This window comes from Oxyura jamaicensis, chromosome 4, assembly GCF_011077185.1.
Source record: "Oxyura jamaicensis isolate SHBP4307 breed ruddy duck chromosome 4, BPBGC_Ojam_1.0, whole genome shotgun sequence".
NCBI classification, from domain to species: domain Eukaryota; kingdom Metazoa; phylum Chordata; class Aves; order Anseriformes; family Anatidae; genus Oxyura; species Oxyura jamaicensis.
In genome coordinates, this window is record NC_048896.1 from 34,770,875 (window position 1) to 34,789,879 (window position 19,005).

General features: G+C 36.8%; 1 long non-coding RNA gene across 1 annotated transcript; it reads left to right on the plus strand.

Moving 5' to 3' along the window:
* Nucleotides 1-15,923: 15,923 nt before the first annotated feature.
* On the plus strand, nucleotides 15,924-18,581 carry LOC118166782. The gene is made up of 3 exons (XR_004750729.1): nucleotides 15,924-15,935; nucleotides 16,582-16,583; nucleotides 18,447-18,581. It is a non-coding gene; the product is annotated as an uncharacterized LOC118166782 (long non-coding RNA).
* The last annotated feature ends 424 nt before the right edge of the window (nucleotides 18,582-19,005 follow it).

A 19,005-nucleotide genomic window follows, 5' to 3' on the forward strand; every position in this document is an offset into this window, starting at 1 on the left:
CAACAAATTCTCAGTAAGTCTCTGGCCAAGTTAGACACAGATAGCAATGAATGTGAAAGTGAAAACAGTCTTGACAAGGTAGATAAAGAGAGGCAAGCACCTGTTTCAAATGAAAGGGTCTTCATCAGGAGGATGTCAGCTGGAACAGGAGAAGAATCTATCAACCGTGAACCTGAAGACTGAGATTGAAAAAGGCAGCTTCTGTTTATTCAATTATACTCACCATTGGACTTCTTCAGGATTTCTTTTCTATTGCTGAAAACACTAAAGGCTATATTAACCTTCATGGTATAAGACTTAGTCTAGAAAGTAGGATGGTCAAGGAAACTGTTTGATAAACTGTTGATAGAAATGAAGGTTAGGAGAAATCATCCAGATTTCTGGTCCTATTTGGTTGCTGACACAGTCTGAAGAAAATTACTGTACATTGAGGGAGGAAAATCAAAACATGTTATTTTGATTCAGAATGCTGGGATTCATTCAACGTATTTTTCTAATATTTACATGTACTGAAAAAAATATGAAATCCCATATAGGGAGCTCAGCTTTTTACTTCAAAAGTCTTCATGTGCATAACAAATTTGTGTCATTTGTGCTTTGGGGTTCCCATTCTTTGGAAATGTCAGTATGTCTCTCCATATCCATCAGATGCTTTTCAAAAGTCTGCCTTAGAATTATGTTATCTTCTCAGGCTCATAGGTGAACAGCTGAAATTCTAACATAATAAACCATCTCTAGACATCCATCCAGAACAGACATAAAATAGGGAAACTGCCTGAACACTTTGAACAGCACAAAGCTAACTTTCTAGTTTAAGTACAGGAAAACAGACTCCTAATATACTCACCTATATTTTCCATAATTCTGCACTCTGAAGGTTCATTCTAGGATAGCAACTGGTGTAAGCAATAGTTAGAAAATCTATTATTCAATCAGTTAAGAATGTATAAAACTCAATATTTCACAGGTTTACTACACAGTAAAGGTAGAGTAGGTGTTCTAGAGAAAAATTAAATCTGAGGTGTTAGTGGGTGCACAAGAAAAGTCTTCTATGACAAAATTTTACACTAAAAATTTCAGTGCCAAAGTAATATCAAGTATATACTGTATTTTCCATTTTCTACAGAAAAGAAAATATTTATATTTTTGTATCTTAATGTGACTCAACTTTGTTTTTCTATCATTGTCAGAAACTGAAGATTACAGGAAGGTTATGAAAAAATGTAGGCACCTTTTTCTCTTTGCTTTCAAAAGAGAAAATCGTTTACTGAACAGCACAGCCAGAAATAGATCCAAACTTAGAGATTTGTATAAAAATATACCTAATAAATTACCTTCAAGAGCAAACCACTCTCTCCTTCAACCACATGTAACAACCTGAAAGATCTGAAGCTGTGTCAAAACTAGCCTTTCTGATTGCAATGTAATAGTGCCTAATGAAATCAGGAAGAATCATTTCAAAATAAAGACAGTAAAATTCAAGAGCTAGTAAGAACCTGAAGAAATATGTTTAAAAAATTAACTGTAATATTTTCTAATTTATAGTAGAAATAAAATAATAAATAATTCATTTTGACTACTTATACTCCTGCCTTTTCTACCAAATTCTGGCATACTGCTATTTTTTAAAAGTGGGTGTTTTTGTTTCCTTTTTACATGAAGTTTAATTTTTGAGATTTGTGAGCTCTAAGAAGCTGTCATGGTCCTCTTTATGTGTGGCAGAAGAAAAATTGCCTAATGAGCTTTGCTTTATCTGTCTGTAAAATAAAGTTGACATCATGTTCTCATTAGGTATCTTTGTACATCATAAAGATTATTTAAAGGATATAAAATTACTGTTAATGTTTCCTCTCAGGAGCATCTTGCTTGTTCATAAATAAAAAGTTTAGGCCTTAATGATGAATAACCAGTACTTGTAGTTTATTCAAAGCTGATGCTCTCCAATCTTGCACGTCTAATGTTGAAGGAAAAAAAAAAAAAAGCAAACAAACAAATGAAAAAAAAAACCTTTTCTAATTATTTCAATTTTTTATATAACCCCTCCATTTTAAGCATTTTACCTGTCAACAATATAATGCATAATCTCCAATTCCTTTTTTTTTTCCATAAAAAACATATAACTCAACTGTGTGATCCACGTATAGGAAAAATACTGTATAGATTGCAGTAATGGGACATATGTGGAATTTTGAATAGGACCTGTACTGATGAGTTGGATGGCACAAGGTATGAGAGATGCAGCAAACTAAATTAAATAATCTGTGGCTCTGACTGATACCCACTAAAATAAAAGATCCATGCACTCCCAGTAGGCAACTTTCTTCTTTTATTGCAGTGGGAGAAACTAGATACTGATTAGCTCTCAAATGTAGTCTGGATGAGGAGTGGATTTATCAGGGAAATGAACATGTCTTCCTCCTGTCAGACCCTGATTTTGGAGCCCTTCTTGCTGCGCTCTCTCTCAACTTGATACCAACTAGCTAAATATCTGGCTGCAATGTAGTGGTCCAGATCTTCCAAAGTTAGGGACAGAATGTGATGGTGCATAGTGGCAAAGAACATGGTATGTCTCATTTCTCCTTTTCTGCATTTCAGCCCATGACATGATGGTAACATCATACTGTTGTAAGAAGTGTGATCCAGTTCAGGGAGAGAATGTCTCTCCTTCCAAATTACACAGGGTTGGTACAAAGCAAAGATGAATGTACCTTTACAATTTTTGCACTATTAAATATCTGTCTAAACCTATATGAATATTGGAAATTCAATTCCCATCTTAACATATTCACCTCTAATGTCTTTCGTTTCTGTATTTCATACAGTATGTACAAGCAGGCTGTCCATATAGAGCCCCTCTTTCTCGCCACAATCCTACAGCTGAATACTGAAATAAACAGATACAAGGGTTTAAGTAAAAACAATTATTTCCTATTCTCCTGACTATGCATTTTGTTCTCTACCTCTTTGAACTTCCCTTTCTTTTTTTTCATACATTCATATAATATACAAATACTTGATTATCAACCCCTTATGTGGAAACATTTTTACCAATTAATTCTCAGCCTTTACTTCTTGTCAGTCATTTCAGAAGCTGAATAGCCTTCTGTGGGTTCTAAAAAATGCTAAAATATATCTATATAATTTTGTTTTGCTCCTGAAAGGGACTAAGATTTTTTGTTGTTGTTTAAGACCAGTTTTTGGGAGGACTTCCTAAATGTTTACATGATGTAAATGCCTTGATCAAATCTTTAGGAATAGCCACTTCTCACAGAATTGCTGAAATGTTGCCTTTCAGGGATAATGATACTTAAAAGCAAGTACAGGGAGAAAACAAAAAATCAGGAAGTTCTAGAGGCAACTTTATGATATCAATCTGCTATTATAATGCAGTTTTATGTAAAGATTGATCTACTGCTTGTAGTTTGAACTGTCCTATCTTGCCTCTTCCCATAACCTGTCAGCTTCATTTATGAACTATTTTTTGTCAGATGAATTGATCATGCTTTCTTTGAAAGAAAAAAATATGAATCACACATTATTCACATTATTCCAAGTGTGAACAGACAAATAGGCAAATGCAACTGTAGATTTCAGGGTAGATGTGCTGGAATGAGAAATTCGGAAAAAAAATGTAATAAGGAAAAAGGAGAAAAATATTTTCCCAAGAAAAGAAAGCATAATGGCTTCTCCAAACATATTCCCTTTTAACAGGGCCAAGTTTTGTCATAAGATGCATCCACACAGCCATCAGAGACTTGGGAAATGCTGATCCACATGGCTGAAAGGGATTTTTTTTTCCAAATTAGACCTTTAGAAACAATAGTATTTCTGAGGAAGGGGGACAGCTCAGAAGAGTGTATTCATAAATGTATTATGTAAGGATCTCATTAGTTATCTTCATTAGTAATATTATCGCTTAATAGGAAAAGCAGTATACAACGTAATATTGCCATTTTTTTATTACAGACAAATCCCCTCTTCTAAGAGTGGATGAAAACAATTAAAGTTTCGTTAATTAATAGTTCTCATTTAGGAAAGGAGATAAAAAAAATATGGAAGAACAAATTTCAGCATGTATTTCAATCATGTATACTACCTACCTTAGACCATTTCTAGTTAAAACATATATTGGATGTTTTCACACAGTTTTCATACAGTTTCACAGTAGTCATACCCTCATTTCTTTGTCCTTTTTTTCTTTTTTTTTTTTTTTTGGCACTGAAATTTAAAAGAAAACTTATCATTTAAATTAGAACTGTTCCCTCCTCCTCCCCCTTACTTCTTTTTACTTCTCAATTTTGACTGGAATGCTCTAAGGGCAGCACTTAAACTAATTGCAATTTTTGATTTTGCTTCACCCACCCTTTTCACTTTACCACTTTGTATCTTCACATAAAAGGAAGGGTGACCTGCTTCCTCTGAAGGTGATGTTAATGCAGTTCAATAAATGGCAGAGAGAACAGGGTGACCTGAAACAGTGCAAGCTATATCAGAAAGGCATTTCATTTTTTCCTATTATGATAACTAGATTTTCCTTTAAGCATGTTTATTGAGCTGCAGTAGCATAATGTAAAGTAACATAGACTTAAGCAAGATGGCCTCATTCATCATCCTGGGGTCAGCTAAAGATGTTGGAAGTATTCTGAGCACTGGTTAAAGAAACAATTTTTCATGGAAGAAATTTCTTAATCCCTTTGGGATTGACTCTTCAAACTACAGCATACTGCTGAAGGAAGAGCAGAGCCTTTATGTAACCTCTCAGCATTCAGCATTTGCAGAGCACCTGTGCTGAAAGGCAGTTGTAGTTTGAAGAAATGTTTACCGTGTTCAGCAATATGGAGTGAGGCTCTACACCTGCTCTGATCTCTTAGCTGCTAAAGAGGAGGAAAAGTGGGCATTGCAGCATACAGATGTGTTTCACCAGGTTTTGGATCAGGCCAATGAATTTTGAGCAGAACACAGCTGTTTGGCCTCAATTTGCTGCATGCAAACAATTTGAATGGCCAGTATTTTTAGTGTTTTAGTTACTTCTCCTGCTAGCCAAAATTATTCAAATGTGTTTAAGAACAGTGTTTAGAAGGAATTGATTGTGGGGTAGACAAGACAGCCAGCCACTAACACAGAAATGTGCCTAAGGGTTCAGAGCAAACAGTGCTTCTCACAACTGCTCCATGTCTCTGACCATATGTTGTTCATCTGTTCATCTCCCCAACCATTCATTTGGACTAGAAAAGTGAACTGTGCCAAATAAGCTTCCCAGGGAGTTTTTCCTCAAAGATACAGGGGTGGAGGGTTGTATTACCTAAGCTGAGCCAATCAGACCTCCCTGCTCCAGGCATCTCTTGGTTAAAATACAAGATGGAAAACTTCAACAAACATTCTGCCTCAACCATTTTATCTGTCCCAATTCCTCACCCAGACAGTTGACTTCTATAGTCTCTTTACTTTTCGAGGGTATTGTTTAACTGCCCCAAAAAAACAAGTGCTCATTTCTGTTAGAAAACTTCAAGCTAGACAAAGTTTTCCTAGTCTCCTCTATTCCTGGAAAACCTGCTGGCATAGAACAGTCAGCTCAAAGCTCTTCTCCATTTTATAAGAATAGACAGAGTTTTGTAGTTGCTACTCAGACAAAGATATTTCTAACAATAGTTCATTGTCAATTCTCTTTTGGGAATTTTCCAGATGTTGCTTTAATTCATTTTGTGGAGTCTCCTGGCTCAGTTTTAAGTCTTGTTTTAATTCCTTTTGGTCTTATATCAATTCCTTTTGGCTATTTTTATATCTGTGAGCATCTCCATTATTTATTGCATATATTGATTCAGCAGCAATATGAACACACAATCTGCTTTGTTTAAAAAAAAAAAAAAAAAAAAAGGATCTCACTACTAACACTAGTATCACCTCTTCCTGTCCCAAGAAACTATGTATTTTTGATCTAATGTATTCACTTTCTTAGCTGGGAAAATTGATTCTGTTAGTGAAGTATGTCTTTGATGGAGTCTTAATAAAACAAAGAGTGAAGAGTTCTGTTCTTAAATGCTGAAGGCACAAAATACAGGAGGTGTTTCCTTGATCTAAAGATCACTTTTTACCTTAGTCCAGTATCCCAAAGCTTTTCCCAGAGCTATCTTTTTCCTTCACCCTCCGACCCAGCTTAACACTGGCAGGAGCAGCCCAGGGAAAGCAGGAAATTGCCCTCAGACCAGCCAGTGGTTTGCTCTCCAAGGCACTGGCTCATTCTCCTCAAGCACTGGCTGCTGATCCAGAGTCTGGAAAAAGGGACTTCAGCTATTCCCTCCCTGATTGTGAAGCAGCTAATGTAGCAGTCTGTATCAGTGAGGTCCACAGCTGTCTGCAGAGTGGAAACATAACACTGGGTGCTACCAGCAGCAGTGGATTATATTCATTCTAAGTGTCATTTATCTCTGTGCTGATGCAAAGGCAGGTTCTTTATTTTGGGGACCAGGTTCTTTCCTTTTCAGGAGAACATATTGTAGCATAGCAGCTTTGTTTTCATATTTGCACACAATTGCCTAAACTCAGTTTACATTTTTTTACTGGCTGACAACAATATGTCCACAGAAATAGTCCACTGCTTTTTCCTCACAGCTTGCCTCCATATATTTCTTGCTCTGAACATTTTAATATTATCATTGTCCATATATTTATTATTTAAAGGAAAAATTGCCAGCAGCAAATCACCAAAAAAATAGACTGTTTTACTTTTGCCACAATTGCCTGAAGACCTGAGCAAAGAATATGAGTTCTTAATTCTCTTGGATATGAAATGTGAAAATGTGCATTTTATAAGAAATATAAATTCTGAGTTTCTTTAAAAAGTATATACAATCTAGATACTATTAGAAGTATACTTTGTTTAGAAAAATGTGTTGGTAGTAATATGAATACAAAGGAGTCAGTAATAAATCTGACAAATCTATGTATCCAAAAGTAATTTTTTTCAAATCAACAGAAGAGAAAACCAAGCAAGCAAAAAACCAAAAACTTCTCTCCTTAACCTGCACAAGCAAATAAATAAAAAACAAACAAACAAGCAAACAAAAAAACACCATAAATTACATCATCATAATCACAAAGTATGTTGTCTTCTTGATTTTTACTCAGATTCAGCTTTGTGGGGAATAGTAAAGAATCAAGGAAGCCTAACAAGGTCCAGCTTCAAACGGCAGGAGCATTTTACCTCTTTCGGGCATGAAGACACATAGAACAATATAACCTCTTCTCTTTGCAAATTTTCACCATCCTGACTTCATTACCTTTTACTGATTTCCATTTGATAGAAGAAATGCAGTAAAAGTATGAGTAAGTTCATGGTGATTAAATATTACCTTACAATATACTGGCAAATGAACTCCCACAATCAAGAATGCAGTTTGCTATGATAATTATATTCAAAGTACATAAGAAAACCATCTATTTGTGAAAATTTAAATAGTAGAATTTTGCACTGGCTTTGTTGATTATTTTTTCTTAAGGAAATGATTTGTAGTTCAGGAAGAGCTGCAGTTAATCCTGTGTTACGTGACTTTATGGTCTTAACATCAAACATTGTTTCTTTATACTCCTTTCAAAGCTATGCAGAGGGTCAGAGAAGTACATTCTCTCCACTTTTGCACTCCCATCAAAACCAAAGCCTTCTCACCTCTGTTTCTCTCCTTGTCTACTTCTATAACATACTTTGCATCACAAGGCTAGTATCACATATTGGTAGGCAAATTCCTTCTTCTCAGACCCCTGTGTAGTCCTGTGTTCTGCCACTACCCAGCTTTATTGTCAACTCCTCTTATATGACTGTGTTACCAACATATACAGGAAATACATCTGAGATTTTTTTTGTCAAAACCATATTAAACTACTACAATGCTTAAACATACTAAGTTACATATTTTTCAGCTTCTTCTACTTGCAAATGGCCTTTCTCAAGAATATAAAGACAAATTCTGTTCCAGATCAGAGTGGAGTCTAATGAAATTCTTCCAAATTTAAATTATTTTATTTCACTGTAGCATTTCAGATTTAAGTAGCTTAACATTTCTTATATATTCTTAAATGTTCAGTGGTTGGACCACTTGCTGAACACACCTTTTCACATTTGCATAATTGAATGAGAATTTATGTGAATGACTCTTGTTGCAGAATGGAGTATTAGCTGTAGTATTTATTATTTGTATTGTATTAGTGTCTACAGGTAAAATCAGGCTGAAGGCCCCACTACATTAGTCAATATAAAGATAGTTCCAGCTTTAGGAGAACCTGAGCATCACTCCAGAAACAGAATCATGTGGGTGTTTAGCTCTCAAACTGTATTTGATACCTTCCTTCTGTATCCGTGTATTCCACTTTGCATCTAGGCAAAATAGGGGAAGAATAAGGAATTTTCTTTCAGTTTTATCAGCCACTTTCTGCCCACTGACTGATTTTTTTTTTTTTCCTGTGTTTTTACTACAGCCCCAACAGAGAATATGGCTTGAATGAGATAAGCAGGCGTAGTAGCAAAAATAAGCAAGGGGCCACAGACATTGCCCTCAGTGCTGGCCCAGAGGTGTCTTTCACCATCCATCCTCTTTTGCTTTCTCTGCTTCCACTTGGAAGGTACCATTCCAGACACTGAGAGAGATGAATTCCCCAATGCCTTCATGTTTTTCCTCTCTCTCTCTCACAGGCACATCCAAAATCACAAATGCTCTCAGATAGACTCCAATCCTCTTTCAGCTGTCACTAGTCCAAGAGGCTCAGGATCTCTCCTACCATCATCTATTCCATAAGCAGAGATCCACTTTAGTGAGAACAGGAAACTGAGGAAATACCTAAGATTTTCAGCATACATTCAGATATTCATTGTTCTCATTAACCTAGATATCCTAGCACTAAGCAAGCTAAAAGATCTCCAGCAACTCCAAAATATTTACCTCACCTGAGAGAAAAAAAAAAAAAAAAAAAAACTTCACATAGCAACTTCATATGCTGGTTTTAATATTCTGTTACCCTTGACTCTGCTTGAGGCAGACATAAATGGAAGTTATATAAAATGATTTGCAGCTGTGAAAATTAGTTCACTGCATAATTTGCATAAACTATCATCCATGACATTCACTGAATATCACAGTAATAGTCATATGAAGGTGAACATCCATATGCTTGCAGGATCTAGGCCTAAAAATATAGGTCTTGGCAAGGTATGTGGTCTCCAGGGGAATTGCAATCTAATTAAAACTGACAAAACTGACTTTTTTTTTTTGTAAGATTTATTGAAAACTACAATTAACAAAATAACTTTTTTTTTTTCCATAATTATTCCCATATTTAGATGTAGTTTAAAAGCAGCTAATAGGCCTTTCTCTTTCTTTCTGTCTAGATCTTGGATCTTGTTACACATCCCATTTCTCTCCTCATCATGAAGACTTTGCATCATCTGCATCAGAATATATCTGTCTACATATCACCAGACATCAAGAAATCTCCATTTTTGTTCTGATTTCTTGGATATGCTTCCCCAGATTGCCCCTTTTCTGACAGACATGCATGCCGCTCTTATCACTCTTCCTGTGATTTAAATAGAGCATTTCATAAAGTTCCTTAGTGAGATGGAAAATAAAAACAAAGAACCAATGCCTAAATTTAATCATTATTTCTAAAATCCCTATTTTTGGTTTATCACTTTAAAGGTATAAACAGTCTTCACTCTTTCTTTTTATCAGTGTATTTATGATGAATATTAGGCAGCTCTATAGTATGTTCAGAGCTGCAGGTAATTTTAAATACTTCTGTTTTAAAATACCTTTAATGAATCAGTTTTTACATATTTGGAAAAATAATTCTTTGATTAACAGATTCTGATAAGAGAATGATGTCTGATATTCTTTGTGAAGAAAAAAAAAAAGTTATATAACAGCTGGTATGGAACAGATTCACAAGAAAATGATTTTTGTCCACCAGCAAACCTCTTGTCATATTGCCATCCTCCACTCTCAACCTTACAGAATTGTCATCCACCCTCTCTGGCATATGGCATACAATGAGAAAAAGTTCAACACACTTCTGATTTGAAAGGCAATGTGAAGAAGTGAGGGGACAAATAGAAACATCAGAATATAGAATAAATATTGCTATAAGTCACCAAACAAACAAGAGAATGTACAGCAAGAAGTTTATGACAACAATCCTGAAATAAAGAGAAAGTGTATACCCAACTGGAAATAAACTGGGCAACGAGACGCTGGAGTGCAGCCCTGCAGAGAGGGATCTTGGGGTTGTGGTTGACAGCAAGTTGAATATGAGCCAGCAGTGTGCCCTGGCAGCCAGGAGGGCCAACCGTATCCTGGGGTGCATCAAGTACAGCATCACTAGTAGGGCAAGAGAAGTGATCGTCCCGCTCTACTCTGTGCTGCTGTGGCCTCACCTTGAGTACTGCGTGCAGTTCTGGGCACCACAGTACAAAAAGGACATTCAACTGTTGGAGAGTGTCCAGAGGAGGACGACGAAGATGGTGAAGGGCCTGGAGGGGATGAAGAGTGTATGATGTCACTGGGTCTTCATACGTATGAAGAGCGGCTGAGGTCACTGGGCCTGTTCAGCCTAGAGAAGAGGAGGTTGAGGGGGGACCTCATCGTGCTCTACAACTTCCTCACAGGGGGGAGTGGAGAGGCAGGTGACCTATTCTCCATAAACACCAGTGATAGGACTCATGGGAATGGGGTGAAGCTGAGGCAGGGGAAGTTCAGACTAGATATCAGGAGGAGATTTTTCACTGAGAGGGTGGTTGCGCACTGGGACAGGCTCCCTAGTGAAGTAGTCACTGCACCAAGCCTGTATGAATTTAAGAAACGTTTGGACTGTGCACTAAGTCACATGGTCTGAACTTATGGGTAGACCTGTGCGGTGCGAGGAGTTGGACTTGATGATCCTTATGGGTCCCTTCCAACTCAGAATATTCTATGATTCTATGAAATCATTCAACAATATGAAGAGATCAGAAAAACAAACATCAGAAAGCTGAAGACAGCAGAACCTCAACTTATATCTACTGAACATCCTAAAAAGCAGGACATACAAAAGCTAAAGGTAATGACAGTAACAGGTAATGACTTCTGTGGCTCTTTATATTGCTAACAATATATTTACCACAATTTGCTCATTAGGCATACTTTGATACCAGCAAATAAAAAATACATTTTTTTTTTGTTTGAAAACTCATGTATGAATAGTTCATGTATAGTTAATTAATCTAGTGACAGCATCAACATTTTACATTTGTTCTGGTTGCAGGGGAATTAAGGTGAGGCTGCCACAAAAACAGAACCATGCCACTTAGGGACATATATGAAATGTACATGCTAAGCAGGGTGAGCACAGCGAGTGACTGCAATTTCTATTCCATTCTATTTCTAATCTGTGACACTCAGCACACATTCACAGTGGCTCCTGCCACTCCACCGCAGCTCAGATGGGCATTGTTTCTCAGGATCAGGATTCGGATTCTCAGTCCAGCTGCTCTATTAACTCCAGACATCAGGTCCTATCCTGTGACCTGGCTCCAACATGTCCTGGCTCCAATTCAGGCTCAGCCTTCTGTATATCATCAGAGGCCCATTTGCATGTTTCTCAACTTCCGTGGTCTAATAGAACTGGTTACTCTCTTATTTATACTTCTATTATAAAATGTTGGATGTTAATAACAGGTGTTTATCTCTTCTACATCTTTCAGGTCATTATTAAACCAGTCAGCTAGAGCGGGGCAATATTTTTATTTTAGTCAAATGTCTAATGAAATATTAGTCAATATTTTGGTTTTGGGAGGAATGCTTTTAGATAAGCTTCAACACACGGCAGTTCTGTGTTATACAGTAAGCTCCCTTCAAAGATCTCTAGTTATTTTACATTAATGGTGACACACTTATGGAGACCATAAGTAAATTATTTGTCTAAATTTTTAGATTTCAATTATTTTTTTTTTCTTCTCCAACTGTATGATACAAGAGCTAGTTCACAAGTTTCTCTTCCAGTGTAAAATTATGATAGCACAAACCAATTCAGTTCTCTGGTTTACACTCTTATGTATTCAAGTGACTCCATACTTCCTCCTAAGGGCAAACAAGCTGTTCAAATAGTTGAGCAAGGTGATATCCACATGATTTTAAGTAATTCAACAACAAGAAAAAACACTACCTAGCAAGTTGTTGATACAAATGCACAGATGGCATATATTTACTTTTTACACAATAAATAATATTCATGTGTATCACATAAACTTTCTGTAAATTCATCATAGAAGGAAAAACAGATTGCCCTCTTCATGAGGCTATTAATTATTTCAGTAGAACCACTCTCATGAGAAAGGAGAGGTAGTTCATGACTTGCACAGCATGATGCCATGGTGACAAGTATGTAACCATGATACAACTCTGGGTCAGATTCTTAGTGTAGATCAGTATAGCTTCACAGAAGTAACTGGAAATATGCCAGTTTTTAGTTACTGTTGATGTGGCCTTCTGCTCATATTATGAGATTATCCTTAAGTAATTTGTCTTCCTCATTTTATTCCAAGGTCAGGCTCAGAATAAACTCTGCCAAATTCTCCCCGAATGTGCAGAACTATTGCAGTCAGCAGCTGATACAGATACTTTTAAAAAGTCTGTTACCTGAACTACTAGAAAGTAGGGATAGATAAATTCATCTGATTTGATTTCAAGTCCATGCAAGCATCATAGGTTCAAGAGGCTAACTGAAGCACAGAAGTAATCAGAAATTAAGACTTAAGAAATTCTTTAAAGAAAGTAGAGGGAGGAAAAAGTGGATATATGTAAAACACAGAATTAAATGAAAATCACATAGAAGAAGAGAGGAAGAGATCAAAACTAAAACTTCATTCGAAATTATTCATTTTGATATATTATATTTATGGACTTCTCATCAGAATCATAAGATCAAATCTTCTTCCATGTTAATATTTTTTTTGCTGCTGTGATGTTAAAGTCACTCTGAATAGATGACATTCTGAAGACTTTATTAGTGGAAGTATTTTTCCTCTGCTATGCTGTAAGATGTTGGTGTAATGGAAGTCCAGCTCATTTTTCCTAGGGTCAAAAGTACTGGGGGGGGGGAGGGGGGATGACACAATAGCAAGGTGTGATTTCTAGTTCTGCCTTAATGGTATCATTAAAAGTCTCTACAGGGATCTACAAACTCAAACTTATTTTATATCACTATCAGTCACATGTTTTTCACAATTCCATGGAACAGGAGTTCATGTTCTCTCTAGAAAACACATTTAAAAATTAATAAAATTGAAAAATCAATTGTTCTTTATGTTAATGCTAGTATTTGCATTTCATTCAGCTCAGACACCTGCTACTTCACACTCCCTTCCTGCTTAGTTTCAAACCACGTTCTCAGAAGCTAATCCAATACTAGATTTTCAGCTTGACATTTCTCTGTCTGGACTTTTTCCCTCAAGTTTCATAGGGTTTGTCATTACCTTGGCTTCTAAAAGTCAAGCAGTTCACACTTTCATGCTTCTCAGGCTTCTAAACAGACAAGTCAGTAGCACCCTTACAAACAGTCCTTGTTCTTGTTTCTGGTTATCAAATGTAACCTGATGGTTGTGGCCATTTCATGCTTTTTCTTTCACCACAGGTGTTCTGGATATACTGCTATAAACCTCTATGAGATACGCTCACTGGTGAAAGCCTGTGATAAAAAATAAAGCAAACAAGCAGTGGTATGAATCTGCCATGCATACTGCTATTATATTTTTCACAGAATGATGCTTGCAATAGGGACAGGATGCTGAGCAGGATTCACTCAGCTTAGCTTTTATATCAGGATCAAACCAATTGCCAGATCTGAGGCAAAGAAAGAATCCAGGTCTTCCACATTCATAATCACTGGGATAATAAATGCCATTTCCTACCTTGGCAGCTTCACAACACTAGCCTTAAGAATTTTGTTGATTTCTTTGCCTTCACAGCTGAAACTGTTCAGCAAATTCAAGAGGAATTAATTAGCATTTTTGGAATACCAAAACTGTGTTTTATAACACATACACCATTTGTTTAAACAAATAATAAAATCTCGCTGTGATGCTTCAGTTACATCTGGATTGTCAGAATCCTTGAATTTCATGACTCTTGATTATCCAAAAGTTACATTTTCTTGTTAAAAATACGTAAGGCCTACCCCAAGAGAAAGTAGCTTGGAAAATAAAACAAACAAACAAAAAAAAAAAATGGGAAAAAAAACTACCAGAACAAGTCATTCAATTTAACTGTGCTTTTTTCAGTATTTACTGATGTTTCTCTGTTTGTTCATATTGCAAGATGTAAATTCAATATAGTGAATGATAAAACAACAACAACAGCAGAACACTCTACTACTATACTCAAAATCCAGGAACCTGGAAGAGCCACAGAGTAATAATCTCTCAGGACAACCATTTTAGTTTCAGCAACATAAACATCTTTTGTTGACCTTATTCAAAAGAAAAAAGCTATATTATATTAAAAGGACACTTTGAAGCATGTTGAAATGGATAGATTACAAGAATTCAGGCACCATATCAATGCGACTGAAAAGCTGTGAAAAGGGAATGAAGAATTTTTTTGCAGAACTAAAAGTCAAAATTCAGATGGTTTGTTGACAATACATGATATTTTGTAAGAAAAAATGGTTGAAAATGCTTTTCAGTATACTTCAGATTAACAGTCTAGAAGACTGATATAAGATGAATATTAGACTTATTTTTAGATTTGATCTAAGAAAAAAGTTCCAGAAAAATAGAAGACACACTGAGAAGGCTTTCTTCAGACATGTACCTGCAGAATATTATTTGATATTTAAGGTTAAAGACAGACTTGTTGTTTCAGTGACAAAAGTATACACTAGCTAGCAGCAAATTATTGTCGATGCTTCTACTGCTCACTGTCAGATTCTATAAAAATCATGTACATGGTGTCTTATAAATCTTGAAAAGAAACAATTGGGAAATGTCCAGAAAAGAAAGTGAAGGCCCTTCTTTTAGACCTATTAAAAATTATGGTTGCATAAAATTATGTTTTGAGAAAGAGATGTACTATATTTCTCTGACTTGCCATCCAGGTATTACGTTCTAAATACTTAGAACACTATGTTCTTGGAAATGCTTATTCTTTCCAGGATAGGCTAGAATTTTGAAGAGAAATGAGTATTAAATTTTTAGAATCTGTACAGATGTCCAAAGAAAAACCCTGTTCATTACTTTTCTATATACACTTATAAATTTCAATGGTCAGTGACAATTGCGGTGAGTCCTTCAAAGAAACCGTGTACATATGCAAAAGACAGAAATCAAAATATAAATTACTAACAATATTAATAATTATATTAATACTTACGGCAAGATTAGACCTTTGAAGATGTAGAGAGCAAGAAAAAGAAACCTGTTTCCCTGTCTGCATTGTAAGGGCAAGGAATTGGACCATTTCTCATAACTTAGAGTGTCATACCCTATGATACTTCATTCATTTCACATAACACATTTGTATGATTTGACAGTTATGGGATAAATATTGGTGTGAGAATTATAATGCTAATGAGAACGTGAGGAAAAAAAAGGTGACTGTTTACTATTTGAAAATAACAGCATCAAATATTCCTTTCAAAAATATGGTCAAAAATGAGGTTGGGGGAGGCTGCAGAAATTTCTGCCGGAAAAAATGCTGCAGAATATAACAGCATTTCTTCTGTGCACAGCACATTCTCACCATTTCCACTTCAAGAAATAACAATAATGCCACCAGTATCTCTCCAAACCTGATTCCACTTACCTCCAGACATTATCGAAGTTCACTTTAAGGCATCTTTTTCTCCCAGTCTGTTGTTCAATGTTAACAAATACTTCCAACTCAGGCTTACCTGTAAGCTCTTGAGCTTCTGAGTTTGTTTTTATTCATATTTATTATTTTATGTTGAAGGCTGGAAATGAAGCTTAGAAGCCGTGTAACTAATTTCACTGAAAACAGACAAGATGAAGGAAGTACTCCAAATCCTCAACATTAAGCAACTATAGGACCCAGGAACCCTTACCTGCCAGATTCTGAGCTTGAGTCACTTCCAAACTATTTCACAGTGAAGTCATGCCACCAGGGTTTTACTGGACCGAGAAGGCACCACCGACTTAGCTAGCTCATAGAGTCACTGAAGCTATTTCACAGAGACAGTAGAAAACACAAAGAAAAAGCAGCCTACTGAGGAAACACTGAGTCCCTTTCACCACGGTAGAAAAGCAACCTCAGATAACCTGAGCCTCAGACTCCCCTGTGAAGGCCATTCCCCACCAGTCCTCAGGCTTCCTATACAGCAAAGGTCAAATGATCCACACCTGACAGATTTCACTTAACAAGGGTGGAGCCAAGAGATCTTGTGGAATGGGCTCCTCTACCTGGCTTCAGTCTTTTAAGGTCAATTGCCCCTTATCACTAATAGAAATAACCTGACAAAGGGCTTAGTGGTTAGAGTTGACCTAATGAATTAACCACAAAAGGTGCACAAGGGTCATATTTCTGTTAGTCATTCTGTGAGGAAAAGTAGTACAGAGCCTGTTAAATAAATAAATAAATAAATAATTAAAGACCTTAAAGGCAAAATTGCTATCATAGACGTTCACCTGCCTAGTCACAACAGATAAAGAACATAGCAATCAGAATTACTTTTCTTGACATGACTGTTATTTAAATTTGCTTTTCTGAGATCTCTTCTTTACATAGGACTTTTCAAAATCTAGCCCCTTGACCTCTGACTACCCCATTTACTTTGGCTGCGTATAAACTATCAAGTATAAATGCCAGGATCTGGCTCATCACCCACTATTCAGGTCAAGGACTGGGCTGAAGGTTTGGGCTTTAATTTGGTTCCATGCCTACATTGCTGTTTCCTGGCAGGTCATGGCAAGAAGATTGGCTGGCTTGGGGGAGCTTATGGACACGTGGCTTTTAGGCTGCAGCCAAAGCGTTCCTCTAGATGTGAAAGTCTGAAGAGGGTTGCAGTCTCCAAGCTCAGACACAGCCACGTATTAGTCTGGCGCAACCGATTTTTGTGTTCCTTGCACTCGCTGTTCCTTCACCTCCTCTTCAGAGACAAGGACACGCGTCTCTTTCGTGCTCCTTCGTTAGTAAACAAACCACCATAGATTAAAGCCTCTTTCTTCAAGTCAGTAAGATACTGGGCTACAGAGATGGTGAAGGGCCTAGAGGGGAAGACGTATGAGGAGCAGCTGAGGTCATTTGGCCTGTTCAGCCCGGAAAGGAGGAGGCTGAGGGGAAACCTCATCATGGTCTACAGCTTCCTCACGAGGGGGAGTGGAGGGGCAGGCCACAATCTATTCTCTTTAGTCACCAGTGATAGGACCCACGCGAGCAGTGTCAAGCTGAGGCAGGGGAGGTTTAGGCTAGACATCAGGAAGAGATTCTTCACTGAGAAGGTGGTCGCACGCCGGAACTGGCTCCCTAGGGAAGCAGTCACTGCACCAAGCCTGTTGGAGTTTAAGAAGCGTTTGGACTGCGCACTTAGTCACATGGTCTGAATTTTTGGGAGGACCTGTGTCCAGGAGTTGGACTTGATGATCCTTGCGGGACCATTCCAACTCAGACTATTCTATGATTCTTTACCCGCATTTGGTTTCCGTGATAATTCAGGCCCTAACAACTGAAGTGTCTTCTGGATGGTGTTTCTTCTGAATAGGATTTCATTTCCCTTTTGAAGATTTACAAGGATGTAGTAAAAAAAGCAAAGGCATGAAACGGCACCTGAGGCATAGGCTACTTTTCAGCCTGCAGCAGACTATAGGTATGATATTATCATTTCAGACAAATATGATCTACATAATGTGAAGTGTTCCAGCACGCTTACAATCTGCCAAAGGCCAGAAAATGGGACCTTCATTTTAAGACTGTATGGAAAAGAAAACAAAACCAACAACAACAGAGAAGGAACTTGTCCTTCACTGAAATTTTATTATTATTGTGCAACTGCTTCAGGTGTCCACAACAAATTTTGCCCCTCTCCTCTCTTCACCCTCCCCACCCCCCAAAAAAAAAAAAAAAAAAAAAAAAAAAAAAAACATTGTGGCATAGAGGTATAGTTTCAGTTCACACCAGAAGACATTCTTCTCAGTGAAGTAGAGATAAGCCCCACAAAGTGCCAAAAAACCTGCCAAAAAGTAATGTACTTACAAGTTACTTTTACATGTTGGCATTATTTACTTGTCTGGTCTTGCATTCAGGGCTTGATCTATCTGGGGAGAAGGGGCATGACACAGAACATGTAAAGCCATGCGAGGTTGTTTGGTTGTATGACCAACAACATGACTTTAAAATTTTGAACTGTATAGAAGCAAAATACAGAAGAGTACACTATCCCCAGGGGAAATGTAGAAACTACCTGTTGCTTGTCAGGTTTAAAGTTAAATTGTGTAAGCATCTGTTAAGGTGTAAGAAAAGCTGTAATCAGCTGTTTGAGTACAATTCTTACATATACATGAACATTTTCCTCTCCGGTTTCCAACTTGGAGTGCAGCATTTTTCATCATGCTCTTAGGTCAGGCTTCTGATTCTAACAATGGTTTCTAGTGCAAATTTCCAGAGAAGAGAGAAGCAAACCAGTACTGACTGCTTTGAATGAGATGGAGATAGCAAACAAATGTAAATGAAGAAAATAAACCTGTAGGAATGTTTTCAAGTAATTGTCATTGTCCAAAAGCTTTAAATTGGTTGAATCCTTTAAAGTTTATTAATGTAAACACAGGTTGCATCACTGAATTTGAAGCAGTAAGATAGACTTGCACCATTTTAGAGCCTCAGTCACAGTTTAAATCAGCATTGCCTCTAACTTCACAAGAATGAAAAAGAAAAGCATATCTTTCTACCTCATCAGCTACTGGCAGACCTAGAGAAAGAAAAAATAAAAGTTGTTAAAATTAAAAAGTAATGCTTTTTTAGGACATTTCACTGAATA